Below are 23344 nucleotides of genomic sequence, written 5' to 3'. Positions count from 1 at the left end.
AAGGACAAACATTATATGGTCTCATTCCTTTGGAGAATATAAAAAATAGTGAAAGGGAATAAAGGAGATAGGGAAAATGAGTGGAAATATCAGAAAGGGAGACAGAAAATGAGAGACTCCTAACTCTGGGAAACAAACTAGGGGTGGTGGAATGGGAGGTGGGCAGGGGGTGGCGGTGACTGGGTGACAGGCACTGAGGGGGGCACTTGATGGGATGAGTACTGGGTGTTATTCTATATGTTGGCAAATTGAACACCAATAAAAAATAAATTTATAAAAAAAAGAAACTTCACCTTAAACCATACAAGGAAACACTATTCTTTAATAAAAAGCAATTGAGCTCGTAGGGAGCCTGTGTGTTTCAGTGGGTTAAGCTTCTGGCTCTTGATTTTGCCATGGATCATGACCTCAGATTCATGACATCAGGCCTCGTGACAGCCACGTGCTGTGCCTGAGCCTGCTTCAGATCCTATCTCCCTCTTCCTCTGCCCTTTCCCTATACAGTTGCACTCTATCTCTCTAAAAAGTATTAATAATAAAGATATTTGAATTATTAAGCCACAAAAGACATGGATGGATATTAAATATCAGTTATAAGTGAAAAATATAGGGACGTCCAAAACAGCGACACATTTTTATGGCTCCATTTCTGTAAAAAAGAGATCTATACAGATGACAAAAGTTCAATGGTTGCTAAGATTTCTATAGAAAGTGCAAAAGCATGAATATTTGAATCATGGATATTAAAGGCAGTGAAACTACACAGCACACGGTGGATGCATGATATGCATTTGTCAAAACCCGTACTATGGCACAACACAGAGCTGACCTTCATAGAAATGGAATACTTCAGTGAATAATATCACTCCACTGATTTCTTCTTCATGACAAATGTTCTACCATGATGCAAGTTTTTAAAAATATTTTATTTATTTATTCATAGAGACAGAGAGAGACAGGCAGAGACACAGGCAGAGGGAGAAGCAGGCATCATACAGAGCCTGAGGTGGGACTGGATCCAGGGTCTCCAGGATCACGCCCTGGGCTGCAGGCAGCGCTAAACCGCTCCACCAGTGCTAAACCCATTAGGGGCTGCCCTAATGATGCAAGTTTTAATAATTGTGGAAAATCTGTGCCATGGAATAGGGATATAGGGAAATGGTTTATACTACTTGTTCAATTATTCTGAGTTATTCTAAATAATAAATTATATTCACTAGAAAGTAATGAGCTCCATTTTTTTTTGCTAAGATTGAACAACAAACATACTCAAATGGTGGCTGCAAAATATCTATCATGGAATGAGATCAAATGTGAGATAGAAATTAAATTTTACTACTGCGGTTATAAAGTAATGACTCATCAGAAATTTAAAATGTACATGCATGAAACAAGAATAGTATACCTTAGTATGTTGCCCTTAGGTATGCCATACTGATTAACCAAAATAATGATCCGTTTTATTATGTTTAAGACAGGGTAAGAGAGCAGGAAGAGAGGAAGGCCAGAAGGAAAAAGAGAACATCTTGAACAGCAGCCATAGCCAATGCGGAGTCCAACATGGCATCCGATTTCAAGTCCCAGAGATCGTGACCTAAGTAAAAATTTAAAGAGTTAGACACTTACCTGACAAAGCCACCCAAGTGCCACTAGAATAATTAATCTTGAATCAACTCAGTGGATGGATTTCCACGGTATCTTCAATTGAATCATTTGTGTAGTATGTCCATTGTTACATTGAAGATATGGGGTTTGCTGGTCCACATCCCCAAGGAGATAACAAATTTGTTTGAACTTTAGGAATGTTATTGTATCAAAAAGTGTAGTTCCACTTACAATCTGTCCAATATCCTGCGGGGTCTTAAGTAGCTAATCTGGGAACATCGTATGTTACATGATTAGTGCTCATTTTTTACCCTTTGGACTTGCAGTTGTCACCATGTTTCAAACATCTCTGGTAAATATTCTGTTCTACATAGGCAGTCTGGAAAATTTGGGACTGACCAGGTCTCCTCTCTATCTCATCCACACTAGAAACCTAAGTAGCAGAAATGGTGGTTGACCTTCTTATCATCCATTTCTTGCTCTCCCTCCCTCTTCTTCCACCATGCTCTCCAATTCCAACTCCTCTATCTTCTTAATTCCTCATCTTTTCAGCCCTCTCCCCTGTATTGTGGGAGTAAGGTGTCATCTCTCAGCTCCCCAGTGTAAAAATTTTTGTCCACTCTTCCTTCAGGACATCCTATCATAGTTTGGGCTCTTTTAACGGTGGTCATTTGTTGCCAAGACAGAACAATCAAACCTGTCTCAGGGACAAATCATACCCCAACTAGGACAATTATGAGTGGAGTTATTGGTAGGCTCTCTGGGATGCTTGCTCAAGATACTGTTCTGAATTCCTACAAGTAGGAAACTCTAGATTATCTGTTGGTATCCTTGGCGGGTTGCTGATAACTTCACGCCAGAGTCCAAGTTTATCCACAGTCAGTCCATTGCCAATTTGTGTCTTCCACTGTAAGTGGTCCTTTTCTCAGTTGTGAGGGGTTGACCCACTGAGAGAAAAGCAGAGACCCTCACGCTTTACTGCTGCACATGGTCTAGTCATCTTCATATTCAACTGAAGCAGAAGATCTTTTTGACCATTTGTGTCATGCAAGAACATCTCTATAGAAGCTATCAAGGCTCCAGATAGAAGGCAAAGGACCAGGACTATGACCACTATGAAAGCAAAGAAACAAACATACAAAAAACAAGTTAAGAGTCCAGAAAATGTACCTCAAACAGCCGACCTGCATTTGCCCAACCCAGTATAAGAGAACAAATCCTGGAAGCCATGAGAATCAATCAGAAATCCGGACAGGTTCTTTCTTAAGGCACATCACATCCTGTTCTGCCCTGTGATTTTATTGGTCCCAGCACAGAAGGTGTTAACAATGATAGACATGACCATCCACCCACCCGTTGGGAAATCTAGGGCAATATGACAGTTTGTCACTATTCATGACAATAGGATTTGAGAGATTCATATTCCATGTTGGACATACAGTGTTACTGATATATGATACATTGTATCATCAGTAACATGTGACCAATTACCAAAATTGGAGGTCGCTGTTACAGAGGTTTCTGATTTTTGCAATCTCCAACCATGGGAACATTATTCTAATCTTTTGCATAAAGAGTAATTCCTCTAAGTACTGTGCCTGAACAACAAAAGTGGTCCTATTTGGGAACTCACAAAGAAGTTGAAAATTCCATCCTTGGTGATTAATTTCATTGGATGAAATCCACATTACCCAGAGGGATTTACCACGAGTTTCATTGATGGATGGTATATCCAGCAGTCAGAAAGACAGGGAGTCATGCCACTTGTTTGGCTATGTTCTGACCTAAGAATGATTATAATTAGTATAAAAAGTATAAGAAGAAAAGGGGTGAAAAGGGTCCTTCTGGGTGAAGGGCCACAAGAGGTCTGTGGAAAGTAAGAATTATTTTTACTGAGTGGATAGAAAATGGAGAAAGATTTCGATGAGAATCTTGGTCCATTATCTTGGGTGGAAGCTGCCCACTATCTATCGTCATTTACCTATTTTATAAGTTTTGGGCCTTTTCCTAAGACTGACTGCTTCCAGATGATCTCTGAGGAGGCTGTTTGAGAGCCTTCTTATTTTATCCAACTCTGAATTTTTTAAAAAATTAATTAACGGTTGGATTCCCTAGAATTTCATTGCTTTGTTTTAAATAGGCATGCTAAGTTCCCTTTCAGTGATGTGTCAGGATAGTTTTTCATATTTGACTCTTCCTTCGGAAGCATCTCCTGTTGAAGTGCACGAGGAGGCTGCTAGGGCTATTTGTGGAACATTTGCCTTAACTTGGTAGTGAAAAACGTGGGTAATATCCTAAGAGTTCTTTAAGATGTTACGATCTCTACATGTAGTAAGGTAGTGCCCCCTCATTTGGGTGCTGAAATTCCTAGACTTACGGATCTTCCAGATATGAATATACAGTGAAAGAACCAGTATGGGGCAGCCCAGGTGGCTTAGCAGTTTAAAGCCACCTTCAGCCCAGGGTGTGATTTTGGCGACCCGGGATCAAGTCTCATGTTGGGCTCCTGGCATGGAGCCTGCTTCTCCTTCTGCCTGTGTCTCTGCCTCTCTCTCTCGTGCTGTGACTCTCATGAATAAAAATAAAATAAAATATTTTTTAAAATAACCAGTATGTACCGAAGGGAATGGACTGGATAACCATTCTTGCTAGTGTCTATTTGCACCAAGGGAACTCACAGGTTTCTGAAAGTTTTGCCTATTTATTTTTTTTATTTATTTATTTTTTAAATTATTATTTTCTTTTTTTAACTTTTATTTATTTATGATAGGCACACAGTGAGAGAGAGAGAGGAGGAGACACAGGCAGAGGGAGAAGCAGGCTCCATGCACCGGGAGCCCAACGTGGGATTCGATCCCGGGTCTCCAGGACCGCGCCCTGGGCCAAAGGCAGGCGCCAAACCACTGCACCACCCAGGGATCCCGAGTTTTGCCTATTTAAATGGACAGATGAAAATAATTTCCACTCTTTAAATAAGTTATATCATGAATAATGAATTCTTTAGGAAAACTGTAATTTCCTTTGACTGTCTGTATTTCTTTCTTTGTTTATCTAGACAAAGTCAATGATTGTCCACTTACTGTATAAGAAAAGAATTACAGGAACCCCTGGGTGGCTCAGTAGCTCATTGGTTGAGCATGTGCCTTTGGCTCAGGTCATGATCACGGGGTCCCACATCAGGCTCCCTATATGGACCCAGACTCTCCTTTTGCCTACGTCTATGTCTCTGTCTCTCACATTGATAAATAAATAAAATCTTTAAAAATGAAAATAACTGAATTACAAGGGAAACTTAGATTATTTACGTCTTCATTAGGCACACGGAAAAACCAAAGGGGCCTTCCATGGACTCCTAGGCCATGATTGTCCAGGAATACCATTGTACTATTCTGGAGAGAGGGAAATGGATTAACCCTCTGATCTAGAGGCACCATGAGAAAGGAGACCAAACATTCAATTTAGCGCAGCAAGTAGCTTTAGAAGAATTGATAACAGTTTAGCATCCAGGCGATGTCCTACCAGGAAGAAAAACAAATTGTTGATGACCCTGAAGTTTTGAACAAATCAGTATCTTTCTTCATTGGGCGCCTTTCTTGGCAGTGCAGGGATGGTACTAGGAGTAGCAGAAGGTATATTAATATTTATTTATTTTTTTAAATTTTTTAAAATTTTTATTTATTTATGATAGTCACAGAGAGAGAGAGAGAGGCAGAGACACAGGCAGAGGAAGAAGCAGGCTCCATGCACCGGGAGACTGATGTGGGACTCAATCCCGGGTCTCCAGGATCACGCCCTGGGCCAAAGGCAGGCGCCAAACCGCTGCGCCACCCAGGGATCCCCCCTTCTTTAAAAGGCTTTTAATTACGAGTTTGATTCTTACTTTCCACCTCACAAGTTATTGGGGAAGTTTAGGTAATTGTTTTGTTGGCTCCCACTTATCATTACTGGGTTGTGCTTTGTGCTCTGATTTTTTTAACCTATGTCAATGGGATTTTTAGCCTGAGAATGTCAAGTACACAACCAAAATACTAGTGGAAGGCATGTGTTCCCTCCACTGGAGGAGGCAAAATCATATCCAGACCAGATACATCTCATGGGTTATGAATATACCCATGGGACCTAAAGCCATTGTTCCTGTGGTGTACATTCAATATTACAATTAAATTTGCAAATTCTCTCCCAAGTAAATCTTCAGGGCTGGAATCACAGAGAAGCAGAGAATAGTGTTCTCAGTTAAGGGATCACAGGTTGGGGTGACCCTTAGCTGGGGAGTCAAGGAAAACCTGTGTGCTATTTGATACCTACAGTATACAGTACATGTCTCCTCCAAGGATCAGCAGAAGCAACATAGGTAGCATTTCAGAAACAACTAGGAACACCAGGGTGTACCAGGAATCGATGAGAATGACCGTGTATATTTCTAGATAATTGATCTTAAATCCATAAGCCTACAGAGGAATCTGAGTGCTTCCTCTTTCCTTGCACCACCTTCATTCCTTTCAACTGGAGGAATTTTCTAGGTCTTGGTCTTCTTTTGCCCAAAAGACATATCTTTTCTTCAGTGTTTATTTTGTTTTCACTGCTTACAGATGTCCTGGGTGCTTCATTTATGATGTGGTACACCAAGGTATGTCACCTGCAGGCCCTCCCACTGCTTCTCTTGTCTCCTCTTTGTATGAAAGCCCTTTGCAAATGTTCTACGAGTGTGTTGTCGTCCACGTAAGGGCTTAATTTCCCTTTTCATGTATGTTTATGAATAAGGTCTGCAGTTTTGGATTTAGCTTGGTTGACTGCAGGAGATGGAAGAATTATGATTTCAACAGCACCTCTCTTTACTCATGAATTAACTGGAAAGTCATTTCCTAGTCTGCCTAGAAACTTTTTGACTGACTAATCAGTTTGGTTTGTATTTATCTTATTTTGTATGACTGTATTATGATACTAACTTTCTGCAAGTAGTGCATTTTTTAGGATATCTCCACATGTAAATTAAAAAACGTAGTTTTATAATCTAATGGTGGAGTTCATAACCAATTCTTACCCCTTCCTCCAGGGCCTCCAGGAAGGGTCCTGCACAAAGGAATGGGATTTAGTACCCTTCTCCAGTAGGGTCTACAGAAAGTTGAGAAGTCTGTAGGGACTGGAATTGGGGAAACAAGGAAGTAGTAAAGGGACTCAATCAGAGCAAGGGCAACCAATGGCCACTGCCTGGCAGAACTTATTCCCTGATGCTCACACAGTTACTGAGATCCACATTCTGTGGAACCTTGTGTGGCTTAGATTTCATCCATGAAGTCACCCAATCGACAGCCCAAGTAACCACTTTCCAAGTTAATTCACAGTAAATGCTCATCCAGGGTTGGTCAATTGAAGGGAATCCAACTGCAGGCAGAATTGCCATGTGACAGATGTTTGGAATATCATGGGTTATGAGTTAGGCTGGGAGATGGGCAGACCACTCACTGGTCACTGAGAGTGGTCAGCTGGTCCCTGGTAGAGCTCTAAGTGAAACATCTGGTACTGTGAATGCTGGGAAGCTTCAGTTGGGCTTCTCTGGTCATTGTAAGCGGCTTTACTGGGGAAGTGCATTGTGGTTGGGGTCAGCATAGGAAGTGGGAGCCTGAGTTAGATTTGCCCTACTGTTTTGCTCAGGGACTTCCCCCAGGGTATTGATATCTCCCACAGTAAAGGTACTACACGAGGATTTGAGGGAGAGACTGATAGACCTCAAGGCTCAGGGGTAATTCATGTGACCTCAGATGCCTTAGGGACATCTCAGGTGTTATGAGAATGCTCTTCAAACTGAAACACTTCCATTCTTCTACTGGACCCACCACTCATCAGTTTGTGAACTCTTGATAAGTCACCTACATCATGCTCTTGATAAATGTGTTGTTCCATCATTCTCTATTCTGTCACCTAATGAAAGGACTTTCCCAGACAGTATCTGCTGGAGCTCCTCTTCTTCACCACACCATTGGAAATAATATCCTTGTGACTTTCAAAAATAGTGTGAGCCCTTGTTTAGTCAAGTGTTCTATGTGGTAAAGAGGCTTTTCCAAACATATTTAATTTTCTATCACCAACTTTTTCTCTATTTTTCTTTCCCCCAGGGGCTGTTTGACTTTCTCCTTCTTTGTATTTGACTATTTGAGATTCCAAATATATGTGAGAATTCAAGTTGGCAAAGAAGAAGTCACACACTCCCTCTTCGCAGATGACATGATACTCTACATAGAAAACCACAAAGAAAAAAAAAAGAAAACCACAAAGACTCCACCCCAAGATGCTAGAACACATACAGCAATTTGGCAGCAAAGATACAAAATCAAAGCCCAGAAGTCAGTGGCATTTCTATACGCTAACAATGAGACTGAAGAGAGAAATTAAGGAGTCAATCTCATTTACAATTGCACCCAAAAGCATAAGATACCTAGGGATAAACCTAACCAAAGAGGGAAAGGATCTATACCCTTAAAGCTAGAGAACACTTCTGAAAGAATTTGAGGAAGACACAAAGAGATGGAAAAATATTCCATGCTCATGGATTGGAAGAATTAATCTTGTGAAAATATCAATGTTACCCAGGGCAATTTACACGTTTAATGCAATCCCTATCAAAATAGTATGGACTTTCTAAAAAAAAAAAATAGTATGGACTTTCTTCAGAGAGTTGAGACAAAATATTTTCAGATTTGTGTGGAATCAAAAAAGACCCCGAATAGTCAGGGAAATGTTAAAAAAGAAAACCATAGCTGGGGGCATCACAATGCAAGATTTCAGGTTGTATTACAAAGCTGTGTTCATCAATCAGTGTGGTGCTGGAACAAAAACAGACACATAGATCAATGGAACAGAATAGAGATTCCATAAATGGACCCTGAACGTTATGGCCAATTAATATTCGACAAAGGAGGAAAGACTATAGACTGGAAAAAAAGACATTCTCTTCAATAAATGGTGCTGGGAAAATTGAACATCATGCAGAAGAATGAAACTAGACCACTCTCTTGCACCATACACAAAGATAAACTCAAAATGGATCAAAATCTAAATGTGAGACAAGATTCCATCAAAATCCTAGAGGAAAACACAGGCAACACCCTTTTTGAACTTGACCACAGTAACTTTGTGCAAGATACATCCACGAAGGTAAGAGAAACAAAAGCAAAAATGAAATATTGGGACCTCATCAACATAAGAAGCTTTTGCACAGCAAAAAACAGTCAACAAAACTAAAAGACAACCTACAGAATGGGAGAAAATATTTGCAAAGTATGTATCAGATAAAAGGCTAGTATCCAAAATGTATAAAGAACCTATTAAACTCAACAGCAAAGAATCAAACAGTGCAATCATGAAATGGGCAAAAGACATGAACAGAAGATGACATAGACATGGCCAAAAAGCACATGAGGAAATGTCCTGCATCATTTGCCATCAGGGAAATACAAATCAAAACCACGGTGAGATGCCACCTCACACCAGTGAGAATGGGGAAAATTAACAAGGCAGGAATTCACAAATGTTGGAGAGGATGTGGAGAATGGGGAACCATCTTGCACTGTTGATGAGAATGTGAACTGGTTCAACCACTCTGGAAAACTGTGTGGATGTTCCTCAAAGAGTTAAAAATAGATCTGCCCTACGACCCAGCAATTGCACTGTTGGGGACTGACCCCAAAGATACAGATGTAGTGAAATGCTGGGACACCCGCACCCCGATGTTTATGGCAGCAATGTACACAATAGCCAAACTCTGGAAGGAGCCTCGGTGTCCATTGAAAGATGAATGGATAAAGAAGATGTGGTTTATGTATACAATGGAATATTACTCAGCCATTAGAAATGACAAATACCCACCATTTGCTTTGACATGGATGGAACTAGAGGGTATTATGCTGAGTGAAATAAGTCAATCGGAGCAGGTCAAACATTATATGGTCTCATTCATTTAGGAATTATAAAAATTAGTAAAAGGGAATAAAGGGGAAAGGAGGAAAAATGAGTGGAAAATATCATTAAGGGAGACAGTACATGAGAGAATCCAAATTCTGGGAAATGAACTAGGGGTGGTAGAAAGGGTGGTGGGTGGGGGTGTGGGTGTGACTGGGTGACAGGCACTGAGGTGGACTCTTGATGGGATGAGCAGTGGGTGTTATTCTATATGTTGGTCTATATGTTGGTCAATTGAACACCATTAAAAATAAATTTATTTAAAAATAAGAATATAAAAAATAAAATATAGTAGTTACAAAAGGAAAGATTTCAAAAATAAAAATTGATAAAACAAGAAACTAGGTTAGATAAGAATAAACAAAGAAACGAGGACAATTTTATCTTGAATGAAAAAACATATCATAAAAGGAAAACCTTGAGTTGCTATGCTATGTTCCCACAGTGCTGGAGGTTCCAGTTCTGTTTGGTCTGGAAATGTGCGGGTTACTGGTTCTTCCAGGTGAACCTCACAGGAGGGGCCTGCTGCACAGATTCTTACAGATCTCTGTTGTGTGTTGCACCGACTTTGTCGGGAGTCAGCCTCACTGTAAGGTATTTGCTCTGTGAGCGTTTGTTCCCTGTAACCTTTCATACCCCTTTTCGGGGTGAGAGAAAAAAATACCATGCCTCAATCTGCAGCCCTGGATATGAGTGAAGTGGTGATTGACAAATATGCAGACAGATAAGCAGTGGTGCCTGCCTCCTACAATTCTCCCCTAGCAGACATGGGGGACACTAAAATGTGCAATGTTTGGGTTTCCTCAGGGAGGGTCTTTACCACTTTTTCTCTCACCCTCTCTTCCTGGAGGAAAGGGAATTTTGTCCCTTTCTCTGGTGGCTAGTCCCCCACAAGGAGAACGTTCAACCAATCCAATGGTCACACACTCTGCCTACCAGAGGAAGCGGGAGGATGTGTTCCAGTCCTTTGTATGGACCCAAAGTGGACCATGTACTCCTGGCCAAGCCTGTGATCATAGATAATGGCACCTCAAGCTGAACATTCTCTCAGGCTTGCTGATCTAAACCCATTTCCCTGAACCAATACATGGGAACTCTGCTGGCTCTTGGGCTTGTGTACTTTCTGGCCTCCAGGAATATTGAGACCCTACTCACTTACCTGTGGTTCTGTGCCATTTCACCTATGGCAGAACAGGGAAGTCTCTGGAGGACCATTTCTAAAGGTCCAGATTTTGAACTTCAGGGCTCTTTCACTTTCAAGCAACTGGCCTATACATGCTACCCCCCACCATGACCATTATCCTCTGATAAATCCCTTCCATTTTGCTTTTCCATATCCATGGCGCTTAATTTTTCACTTTTCTATTTGTAAAGTCAGCCATTCTAGCTTAGATTTCAGGTTGAATTCACTGGTGTTTAGGCTGGCTTGATAGTTATGTAGCTAAATTTAGGGGACTAGCTGACATCAGGACCTCTACTCCACCATCTTCCATCCATCTGAAAAATCTGTGTATGTGTCAGGAACCACCTCTGCCAAGGGAAATCCCAACACTGTATATCATTATGAGGTCATCTCAGTGGTTACATACCCAGGGATACTCTTGAGCCATACTAGTACAGATCTTGCTGTAGTTACTAACAGGAAAAGGACATAGAGGCCTGGTCAACCCCAAGTCATAAATCTGGTCAGTTCAAAGCAATATTACCGTCGGCTTAAAGCTATGATAGTGGTCAATTTAAGCCATGATTGTTGTCAGTTTGCAGGTTCTGAGAGTTTGGGGGCAGAATTAGATTACCTGGTCTAAGTCTGTCAGTGCTAAGCTGTTCTTCAGCACGTGATTTGATCTGCTCAGTATTGTGCAGATTCTTTCATGGTAATTGAGGACATTGTCTGTATGATGAGCACTAGTAATGCTGATCCTGTGACCAAACCCTGGGACAAGGAAAGATCAGGCTCAAGGGCCAGTTTGTGTTTAGCTTGGTATCCACCACCCCCTTATTTCTATTTGCTTATACAGCTGAGATACAGAGCTGATCAGTGCCTGGTCAATCAGTGTCAAGACATGGTCTGACTTCAGGACATGGTGCAAATATACTAATAATTTATAGCAGAGTGGAGTGTGCCTGCCTGGCTCATTGGTGGAGAATATGACTCTTGATCTAGGGTCATGTTTCTAGTCTATGTTGGGCACAGAGCCTTCTTATGGAAGAAATTATGAGACACACGTGGTAATATGTCTAACACATTCACCCTGAGGCCTAAAGCATGCCTGAACATCGCTAATTCACAAGAACTATTCATCACGGTTGATCAGTTGAAGGGAAGCTCCTTCATCGCAGAGCCCTAATGGAACGCTAAGCTTGGAAGGACCTGGGTTCTGAGTCAGCTTGGGAGCAGTGCACTTGTAATTGAGGTGGTCCACTGGTGCCCAAGATGGCTCCAACTGAGATATCTGACAGTGTGAATGCTGGAGGAAGATGACCACAGTCTGTGAATCTACAGAGGCAGAAATGATTTTGGAAGATGTCAAGAAGGTTGGAATATTTAGCTGGGTTTCACAACAACTCTTTGAGTAAATGGAACCTATGTTTGGATTCAATGCACACATCAGTTCTATTTTAGATTAATTATTTCATATTACATAAAGTTGCCAACGCCTTTTTAAAACATTTTTATTTATTTGAGAGAGAGAGAGACAGAGAGACAGCAAGAGAGAGCTTGTGGAAGGAAAGTCAGATGGAAGGGGAGAAACACAAGTCCACTGAGCAGGGTGCCGAAAGAGGATATGATCCCAGGCACTTGGACCTTGGCCTGAGCTGAAAGTTTTTCCTCATCCACCAATGAGGATGACCCAACAGTAGCTCACTTTATGCTTATTACCCAGTCATTACCAACCAGTCTTCTGTATCTATATAAAAACTGATCTCACAAATACCTGAGCACCACCACAAATGCACTGATATTCTGTGTTCTAGATGTTCCCAAGGCTATGGTGCCAGTTTTTGTCCACCAAAACTCCACCCACCTCTTGGTACATGAATGTCTCTCCACCCACCTCTTGGTACGTCTGCCTCATTTGCCTGATAGAAATGCTTTTCAGTAGTTTTCCATTTTTTGAAGTGAATACACATATGATAAAGAAGAGTGTCATTTTGGGGGGAGTAAAGACCACTTTGATGTGGTGTTGAAAGGGAAGGATTTAACTGCAGTAGGGGATATTTGCTCAGAAGCATTTTATTCACCTTGAATTCTGAATTTGGAATTGCTGCTTTAGTCAATTTGATAGATTTATAAGATCATCTCGTATAGCATCTGTTAAGGCTCCAGATAGAAGGCTAAGAACCAAGACTATGACCACTTTTATAGCAAACAAAGCAGAGAACAAGTTAAGAGTCCAGAAAAAGTGCCTCAAACTGAGGAACTCCATTTGCCCAACCCAGAGCAAGAAATCAAATCCTGGCAACCATGAGAATTGACCTGAAAGCCAGACAGGTTTTTCATTATGGCACCTAACACCCTGTTCTGCCATCGTGATTTTATTTGTCCCACGATGGAAGGTCCTAAGAATGACACACCTGGCACTATATTCACCCATTAAGAAATCTAAGGCACTGTGACCGTCCATCTCTATTCATGCCAATAGGATTTGATGCAATCCATATTCCATGTGGGACATACATTTTATCATCAGTAATATGTGACCAATTACCAAAAGTGAAAGTCATGTTATACAGTCTTTTTTATTTGTGCAATTACCAGCCATTGGAACAGTTTTCTAATATTTGGAGTAAATTATAAATTCTCCGAGTACTGTGCCTGAACAATAAAAGTGGTCCTATTTGGGAACTCATATACAAGATTGGAAATTCCAGCCTTGGTGATTCATTTCATTGGATGAAATCCACTTTTCCCGGAAGGATTTACCATGAGCTTCAGTGATGGATGGCATATAGCTATATGACCTAACAATGATTATAATTAGTATAAAAAGTATAGAAGAAGAAAAGAGGTGAAGGGGGTCATTCTGGGTGAAGAGCTACAAGAGGTCTGTGTAAAGTAAAATTATATTTTTTAAACGTTTATACATCTTTTTTTTTAATTTTTTAATTTATTTATGATAGTCACAGAGAGAGAGAGAGAGAGAGGCAGAGACACAGTCAGAGGGAGAAGCAGGCTCCATGCACCGGGAGCCCGATGTGGGATTCGATCCCGGGTCTCCAGGATCGTGCCCTGGGCTAAAGGTAGGCGCCAAACCGCTGCGCCACCCAGGGATCCCCTAAAGTAAAATTATTTTAACTGAGTGGATAGAAAACGGAGAAAAATTTAGATGAGAATCTTGGCCCATTATCTTGGGTGGAAGTTGCCCACTATCAACATTTGCCTGTTCTGAAAACATTGGATAAACTTCCTTTCCTAAGACTGGCTGCTTGCAGAATATCTCTGAGGAGCCTATTTGAGAGCCTTTATATTTTGTCCAATTCTGAATATTTAAAAACTGTAATTAAAGGTTGAACTTCCTAGAGATTCATTGCTTTATTTTTAACTAGTTCAATAAGCTCCCTTTCAGTGATGTTCAGGGCAGTTTTTCACATTTGGCTCTTCCTTCAGAAGTATCCCCCATTGAAGAGCAGAAAAGGCTGCTGGGAAAATTTGAGGAACATTTGTCTTAAGTTGGTGGTGAAATATTTGAGTAATATCCTAAGTGTTCTTTAAGATCTTTCCATATCTGCATATAGTGGGTGCTATTTCCTAGACTTGCAAATTCCAGGTCCTAATTTACGTGAAAGAAATCAGTATGGGGATCCCTGTGTGGCGCAGCGGTTTGGCGCCTGCCTTTGGCCAGGGATCGAGTCCCACGTCGGGCTCCCGGTGCATGGAGTCTGCTTCTCCCTCTGCCTGTGTCTCTGCATGATTATCTGTGTGACTATCATAAATAAATAAAAATTAAAAAAAAAAGAATCAGTATGTACTGAAGGGAATGGACTGGATAGCCCTCCTTCCTAGTGTCCATTTGCACCAAGGGAATTCACAGGATTTTGAAACTTTTGCCTATTTTAATGGACGGATGAAAATAATTTCCCCTCTATAAATAGGTTATATCTAGAATAATGAGATTATTTAGCAAAATTGTAATTTCCTTTGAATTCTCTATAATTCTTTCTTAAATGTTTGAGAGCATATATGTGGATACTTTTTAGGGCTTTTATTTTGTTCTCTCTACAAAGTGAAAGATAGTCCACTTATTGCATAAGAAAGGAATTACAAGAACATCTGGGTGGTCAGTGATTGAGCATCTGCCTTTGGTTCAGATCATGATCACAGGTTCCCATATCAGGCTCTCTACAGGGACCCAGCCCCTCCTTTTGCCTATGTCTCTGCCTCTCTCTCTCTCTCTCTCTCATTAATAAATAAAAAATATTCAAAACATTAGAGAAACTGAATGACAAAGGAACCTTAGATTATTTAAGCCTTGATGAGGCACAGGAGAAAACCAAAGGGGTCTTTGGTGAACTCCTATGTCATGATTGTCCAGGAATACCATTGTACTCTTCTGGAGAGAGGGAAATGGATTAACCCTCTGATACAGAGGCACACTGAGAAAGGAGACCAAATATTTAGTAGAGCACAGCAGGTAGCTTTGGAAGAATTGATAACAGTTCAGCATTTGGGCAAGGTCCTACCCAAAAGAAGAAAAATCAATTTTGTTGATGACCCTGAGGTTTTGAACAAATCAGTACCTTTCTTCATTTTGTGCCTTTCCTGGCAGTACAAGGATGATACTGGCACAAATGGAGGGTATATGAAGACTTATTTATTTATTTATTTATAAGATTTTATTTATTAATTTATTCATGAGAGAGGGACAGAGAACGAGAGTCAGAGACACAGACACAGGAAGAAGCAGGCTCCAGGCAGGGAGCCTGACAAGTGACTTGACCTGTAGTTGCCAGGATCACACCCTGAGTTAAGGTGGCACTAAACCGCTAAGGCACTGGGGCTGCCCTACGAAGAGTTATTTAAGATGCTTTACATGAGAAGTTTGATCCTTACTTTCCACCTCCTAATTTATTGGGGAAGTTTAGGTTATGGTTTTCTTGGCTCCCTCTCCTAATTTCTAGGTTGTGCTCTGATTCTTTTTCCTATGTCAATGGGATTTGTAGCCTGGGAATGTCAAGTACACAATCAAAATCCTTGTGGAAGGTATGTGTTCCCTCCAATGGAGGAGACGAAAATCATATCCAGAGCAGATATATCCAGTTATGAATAGACCTATGGGACCTCAAGTCATTGTCCTTGTGGTATACATTCAATATTACAATTAAATTTGCAAAGTCTTTATAGCAGCAATGTCCACAATAGCCAAACTGTGGAAGGAGACTCGGTGCCCATCAAAAGATGAATGGATAAAGAAGATGTGGTTTATGTATACAATGGAATATTACTCAGCAATTAGGAATGACAAATACCCACCATTTGCTTCACAGTGGATGGAACTGGAGGGTATTATCCTGAGTGAAATAGCTCAATCGGCAAAGGACAAGCATTATATGGGCTCATTCATGTAGGGAATATAAAAATTAGTGAAAGGGAATAAAGAGGGAAGGAGACAAAATGAGTGAGAAATATTCGAAAGGGAGACAGAACATGAGACACTCCTAACTCTGGGAAATGATCTAGGGGTGGTGCAAGGGTAGGTGGGCGGGGATGGGGATGATCGGGTGATGGGCACTGAGGTTGGCACTTGATGGGATGAGCACTGGGTGTTATTCTATATGTTGGCAAATTGAACACCAATAAAAAATAAATTTATTAAAAAAATAAAAATAAAAATAAAAAAATAAAAAATAAATAAATTTGCAATGTCACACCCAAGTAGATCTGCAGGTCTGGAAGAACTCAGAAACAAATATTTGTGTTTTCAGTTAAGGAGTCACAGGTTGTGGTGACCCTCAGTGGGGAGTCAAAAATTTCTGTGCTACTTGATACCTATAGCATACAGGGTATAACTCCTCCAAGGATGAGCTGGAGCAACACAGGTAGCATTTAAGAAACAAGTAGGAGCACCAGGGCATACCAGGAATTCATGAGAATGACCATGTATGTTTCTAGATAATTCATCTTAAATCCATAAGCCTACAGAGTGCTTCCTCTTTTCTTCTGACACCTTCAGTTTTTTGAACTGGAGAATTTTTCTAGGTCTTTGTCTTTTTTTAATTTTTTTTTGCCCTAAAGATGTATCTTTTCCACCGTGTTGATTTCTTTACACTGTTTACAGATGTCCTGGGTACTTCATTAGTGTATGTTACACCAAGCTGTGTCTCTACAGACCCTCCCACTGCTCCTCTTATGTCCTTTTTTTTTTTTGTATTAAAGCGCTTTGCAAAAGACCTACCAGTGTGTTGTGGTACACGTAAGGGCTTCATGTCCCTTTTCATGTATGTTTGTGAATGAGGTCTCCAATTTTCAGTTTAGCTCGTTTGACAGCGGCAGATGAGTTATGATTCCAACAGCACCTCTTTTAACTAATGAATGAAATGGAAAGTCATTTCCTACCCTGCCTGGAACTTTAGTTTCCTAATTATTTAATTAGTTTGCTTTGTATTTATTTCATTAATGGTAGTCTATTTTCAGGATATCCCCATGTGTAGAAAAAAGGGGTGGGATTTATAATATAATGGTGGAGTTTATAACGAAGTCTGACCTTTTCCTCTATGCCATCCTCTTCCTTTATATAAGATCCTAATTTTGTTTTAGGAAAGCTATGCGGTCACCTAAAATACCTACTGACACATGCGTACATTTACTAAGTGTCATGGTTAATTTAGTCTTTTGATGATGCCAAGAGTGAATACATTGCTTGGATTTACCCTCTGCTTAAACATGTCCCAATATGAGGGGGCACATCTACTTTTAATTCTGTGGGGACCCAATACAGGACTGGATCCCAGAACTTGAGTTTATGTACTGAAGCAGAGTCAGATGCTTAATTTCCTGAGACACGCAAGCCTCCAGGAAGGGTCCTGCACAAAGGAATGGGATTTAGTACCCTTCTAGAGTAGGGACTACAGAAGGATGAGTTCTTCCACTCTGTAGAGAGTGGATCTGAGAGAGCATGGAAGTAGCAGGAAAGGGGCCCACTCAGAGCTAGTGCAGCCAAAGCCCACTCCCTGTTAGACCTTATCCCCAGCTGCTCACAATGTTACTGAGACCTACAGTCCGTGGAATCTTGTGTGGCTTAGATGTCATCCATTAATCCACCCATCTACAACCTAAGTAACCACTTTCCGTGTGAATTCATAATAGGTGCTCATCAAGATTGGTCAACTGACAGAAATCCAACTTCAGTCAGAATTGCCTTTTGACAGTAGTTTGGAATGTCATGGATTCTGGGTCAGGTTGGGAGATGGGCAGACCACTCGCTGGTCACTAAGAGTTGTCAACTGGTCCTTGGGTGACCTCTAAGTGACACAGCTGGTAGTGTCAATGCTGGGAGGATGACCACATTTGGTCTTCTCGGCCATTCTAAGAGGCTTTACTGTGGAAGTGCATTGTGGTTAGGGTCAGGATTGGAGGTGGGAGGCTGATTTAGTATATGCACCTTTCTCTTTGCTCATGGACCTCCCCCATGGTATGTAGTATCACCGAAGTAAACCTAATGCAGGAGAAATTGAGGAGGAGACTGACAGAGATCCCGGTTCAGAGGTATTTTCCATGAAGTAAAGTACCTCAGGGACATTTCAGGTGTTAAGAGAAACTTCTCCAAACCAAAGCAACCCTATTCTTCTTCTGGACCCACCATTTATCAGTTTGGTAACTCTTGGCATGTCACCATAATCATGCTCCCAATGAATGTGTTGTTACATCATTCTCTATTGTATCACAGAATAGAAGGATTTGCCCGCATAGTATCTGCTAGAGCTCATCTTCTTCGTTACTTTAGGCCCCACCTTTGGAAACATCATCCCAGTGACTTTCAGAAATATAATACAAACTGCTTAATGAAAGAGTCTATGTTGTAAAGAGCTCTTCCTGAATGCATTTATTTCCTATCACCTCCTTTTCCTCATTTGTCCTTTCCCTCAGCCAGTATTTTACTTTCTCCTTCTTTGTCTTTCTCTTTCTTTGCCTTTGAGATTCCAAATATATGTGACATCATGCAGTATTTGTCTTACAAATCCTGACTCATTTCACTTAAAATAATGGCTTCCAGAGCCATCCATGTTGTCAACAATGTTAGGATTTCCTTCCATGAAATAGAATATATCTCATTTCATGGATAGACTCCATTTTCTTTATCCATTTGCTGATAAGTAGATGATTTTTGTCTATAATCTTATCTGCTGTGTATAGTGCAGAACATGCACAGATATCTCTCTGAAGTTCAGCTTTCAGTCTTTGAGATGTGTTTTTGAAAGTCATTAGGTCACTGTATATTTTACTTTTAAAAAAATGTTGATGGTTTTCCGTATTGTTTATCATAGTTACTGCATCATTTTACATTCACTCTGGGTCTTTTAAGTATAGAGCAATTACATGTCCCATTTAAAGCCCCAATGAATCAGAACCTCTGAATCAGGTGGCTCTTCTAGGCAAACAATGAAGAAGGGGATCAAAGTTTTGAACTCTGAAAATGTTATCAGTCACTCCTTGTGGTCTTCTGAAAGTGAGATATTAACATGTCATTCTATTTCATTACATTTAAAAGGGTCTAAGTTCAAGAGCCTCCAAAAATAATACATAGCAAGGGTTGTAAATCTGTGTGCCTCAACAAGTGAGTCAGAACATTCCATCTGTTGAAAAAAACAAAAGACATCATACAAATGGCTCAATTGAAGTTACCATGGAAATTCAGTCATGGATTTAATTATAAATATGCTAAGGACGCCTGGTTGACTCAGTCATGTAAGTGTCTGACTCTTGATTTTGCCCTAGATCATATTCTCATGTTCATGAGAGGTAGCTTTGAGAGAAGCTCTGTGCTACATATGGAATCTGTTAAGATTCCCTTCATCTTTTCCTCTCCCCCTCCAGTGCTCACACTATCTCTATCACTCTGTTGTTCAAAAAAAAAAAAGAATCATTATTCTAGTTTGCTCATTGACCCATTATTAGGAGAAAATTATTAAGACCCACTTTTATTGTTTTAAAGTGAATAATACAGATATACTGGTGAGACATTATTCTATAACCAGAGGAGTCAATGTGCATTTTCAAATCAGGTTCAGTCATTTTTTACTTAGGATTTATTAATTCATTAATTTATTGGAGGAAAAGACAAAGGGATGGAAATAGAGAGAGAGTATAAGTGAGGACAGGGTTACAAGGAGAACTAGGCTACCCATAAAGGGAAAGCACAACATGGAGCTGAATCCTCAACATGGGATCGTGTACTGTTCCCATGGTAGACAATTAAGTGACTGTTTTCACTAGCACCCTACAACTCAAATGTGATCATCATTAATGGTATTATTTTGAATCTAATATTTGGACATTAATCCAGTGTAAAATATTCGAAAATGTAAGTCTCTTATTGTTTTTAATCAGTAGATAGTATTACCTATAATAAAACTGGTCTTTCCTACTCTGAATGAATTTAGGAAGCCAGAGGGAACAGTGTTTGAGAGAATGATACCAAAGTAAGTGAAACAACACCCGGAGGAAGTAGTTTGTCCCGAAGGACGTGTCTCTCCAGTCCACTAAGGATGGTGGCTACAACATTTCTCAACGAGGCAGGAGAAACTGTTCTTGAGGAAAATACCAGATTACACACTTTATAACAGCTTCGGTGTTGCCAATGGTAAGCATCCTCTCAAATAAGGTAATGCTTGGCAAGAGACAACGACTCAGCACTCTTCCCACCAGGAAGATTGTGTTTTCATCTTATATGGAAAGTGTCTGATTTTCATCAGAATTTCTTTTTTTTATTTCTTTTTTGTTGGTGTTCAATTTACCAACATACAGCATAACCCCCAGTGCCCACCACCCACTCACTCCCACCCCCCGCCCTCCTCCCCTTCTACCACCCCACGTTCATTTCCCAGAGTTAGGAGTCTTTATGTTCTGTCTCCCTTTCTGATATTTCCCACACATTTCTTCTCCCTTCCCTTATATTCCCTTTCACTATTATTTATATTCTCCAAATGAATGAGAACATACTCTATGGAAAACAACCAAGGATGCGACATTCAATCCATGGTCAAAGATACTCAAGCTCACTTTGAGAAGATTTATTGGATATTCTTCTGTGATGCTCTTGATGAACACTCTAATTCAGAAGGGATCATAGGGTGCTTCCAGCAGGACACATAGTATCCCTGAGCACGTTTGTCATCGTGTTCAGGAATAACTCAGGTAGACGTGCCTGATTCAGTCAGTTAAGAGTCTTCCTTTGATTCAGTTCATGCTGTTTGGGACATGAAATCAGCCTAGGTGTCTGATTTATGAGTGGGCCTCCTTTATGAGTAACATGTTTGTCTTTCTCTTCCAACTATCCCTCTCACATCTCCTCCTCACTCTTTCTCTCAGATACATAAAGACGAATTTTAATAAACTAAAAGAATAATTCTCTGATGGTTGATCACTATGAATAGAGGGCTACTGAACATGATCGCTTTGTTTACAAATCTTGAGATGAACTGCCACTGTTTGGCCACTAATGGTGTTAGGGCTGCAAAATATGCTGTGTTATGGGATTTTTTTACTTTTTGAGAATGATGAGAGAGGACGTCGTGCAGTGTCAGTGGGACATACGTCCTGGAGAAGTCTCTTATTCTTTCTCTCTCCTTTTATATTTCTCTGGATTTCTGTGTCTATATTTGTGTCTCATTCTCTCAATTTAGATCTCTAAATTTAGTGTCACACACGCATATGCATACACAACTGTTCCACAGCAGAGTGTTAAACGGGTCACACAACTCTAAGCCTCATGCATTCACAACCACACCACAGAGTGAATATACTAGCTTCCTAGTATTGTAGAATCATGGACATATTTTCTGACCTGGCAAAGCTGCCTATCTCACACACTCCCAAGCCCTGGGTACATGGAATACTGAGGCTGTCCCAGATCAACAAGGTTGCCCCATCTGCCTTGTTAATTAGAGGTTTTTGTCAGCAAGCAACTGATTCCAGAATACGAATCACTTTTGCTGGTTTCTGAGATGACCTGCACTTACACCAATGAGGATACCATGAGGAACAGGTCATGTGTGTACTTTCTGATTGATTGTCTTGGTGAGTAGTCAACAGCACATGAGCAACAGTAGTAAAGCAAAAGACCTCCAAAGGAAGCACAGGTTTTGCCCATGAAAAAGAACGGGCTATTCCTCAAGGATTGATCTCTCCAGTTCACTGAGTGAGTAAAATGAAATTCTTAACTCAAGAAGGAAAAACTTCATGTGAGAAAGAGGTCCCCTTCTACACTGTTTATAACTTACCCTTTCAACACCCCATAAAAATGGTCCTTACAACTAAAAAAATGCTCTGTTCCTTGTCATATCATAATTCACTCCAAAGAGGAAAAAATTCCCACTTCTAATTCAGGAGAACAGGCTAGCATTCCATAGAAGAAACTGGAGATTCCTTTATTGACTTCCTGTGGAAAAACTACTGCACCACACACTTAGCGATATTTAGAAGTACACACAGTAACTTTGGATGCATTGGGTGTGGTGCTCAAGAATTACTAAGAGATCATTGTTTATATGGATACAGGACAAGACTGTAATGTAGTCAGGGATTAATAAGCATCATATGAAGGTCTGGGGGGCAATCCTCCTTGGGGGATAAGGAAAAGTCTTCAGTTCAGGCCAAGATCTCAGTGTCCTGGAATTCATACAGTATTTGGGGCCTTGCTCAACTTGAAATGTACTTCTCCATTTTCCTCTACCCTTCTATTATCTTATGCTATAAATAAATAAATAAATAAATAAATAAATAAATATATAAATAAATAAAATCTAACAAAAAAAGTCATTGGCAACCTCAAATAGCCTGACATACTTAATTCACGAATAGAACCGATCTGCACATTGATTCCAATGATGAGTTCCCGTGGCTCATGTAGCTTGTTGTGAAACCCAGGTAAAATCTCCTACCTTCTGGTCATCTTGCAAAATAATTTCTGTCTCTGTAGGTCCACATACTCTCCTATCTTTTGTGAGTTTTTTCACTTGATTTTACCCATAATCTTCAAAGGTTTTATTCAGTGCTACCAATTATTCTTTTTTTCCCCTATTTACTCTAGTAGTCTCTTGTATTTATTTGCTAATCAGGTTTCTTTTTTTAAGGTTTTTTTCATTTATTTATGATAGACATAGAGAGGGAGAGAGAGAGGCAGAGAGAGATAGAGATAGAGAGAGTGAGAGGGGCAGAGACACAGGCAGAGGGATAAGCAGGCTCCATGCTGGGAGCCTGATGTGGGACACAATCCTGGGACTCCAGAAGAGCACCCTGGCCAAAGGCAGGCACTAAACCCTGAGCCACCCAGTGGTCCCCCTAATCAAGTTTTTTTTAAAAGATTTTATTTATTTATTCATGGGAGACACACAGAGTGAGGCTGAGACATAAGCAGAAGGTGAAGCAGGCTAACTGTGGGGAGCCTGATGTGGGACTTGATTGCAGGCCCGTGAGACCATGACTTGACCAAAGGCAGACGATCAACCACTGAGGCACGCAAGTATATCACTATTCAGATTTGATGAAAATATTCCGTCCTGGAGTGATTTAAATACTGGAAGTATACCATTTACCAATAGTGATAGCAGTGAAATAGAGTGGGAT

Source organism: Canis aureus, chromosome Y (genome assembly GCF_053574225.1).
Source record: "Canis aureus isolate CA01 chromosome Y, VMU_Caureus_v.1.0, whole genome shotgun sequence".
Taxonomy (NCBI): domain Eukaryota; kingdom Metazoa; phylum Chordata; class Mammalia; order Carnivora; family Canidae; genus Canis; species Canis aureus.
This window is presented reverse-complemented; position numbering follows the sequence as displayed.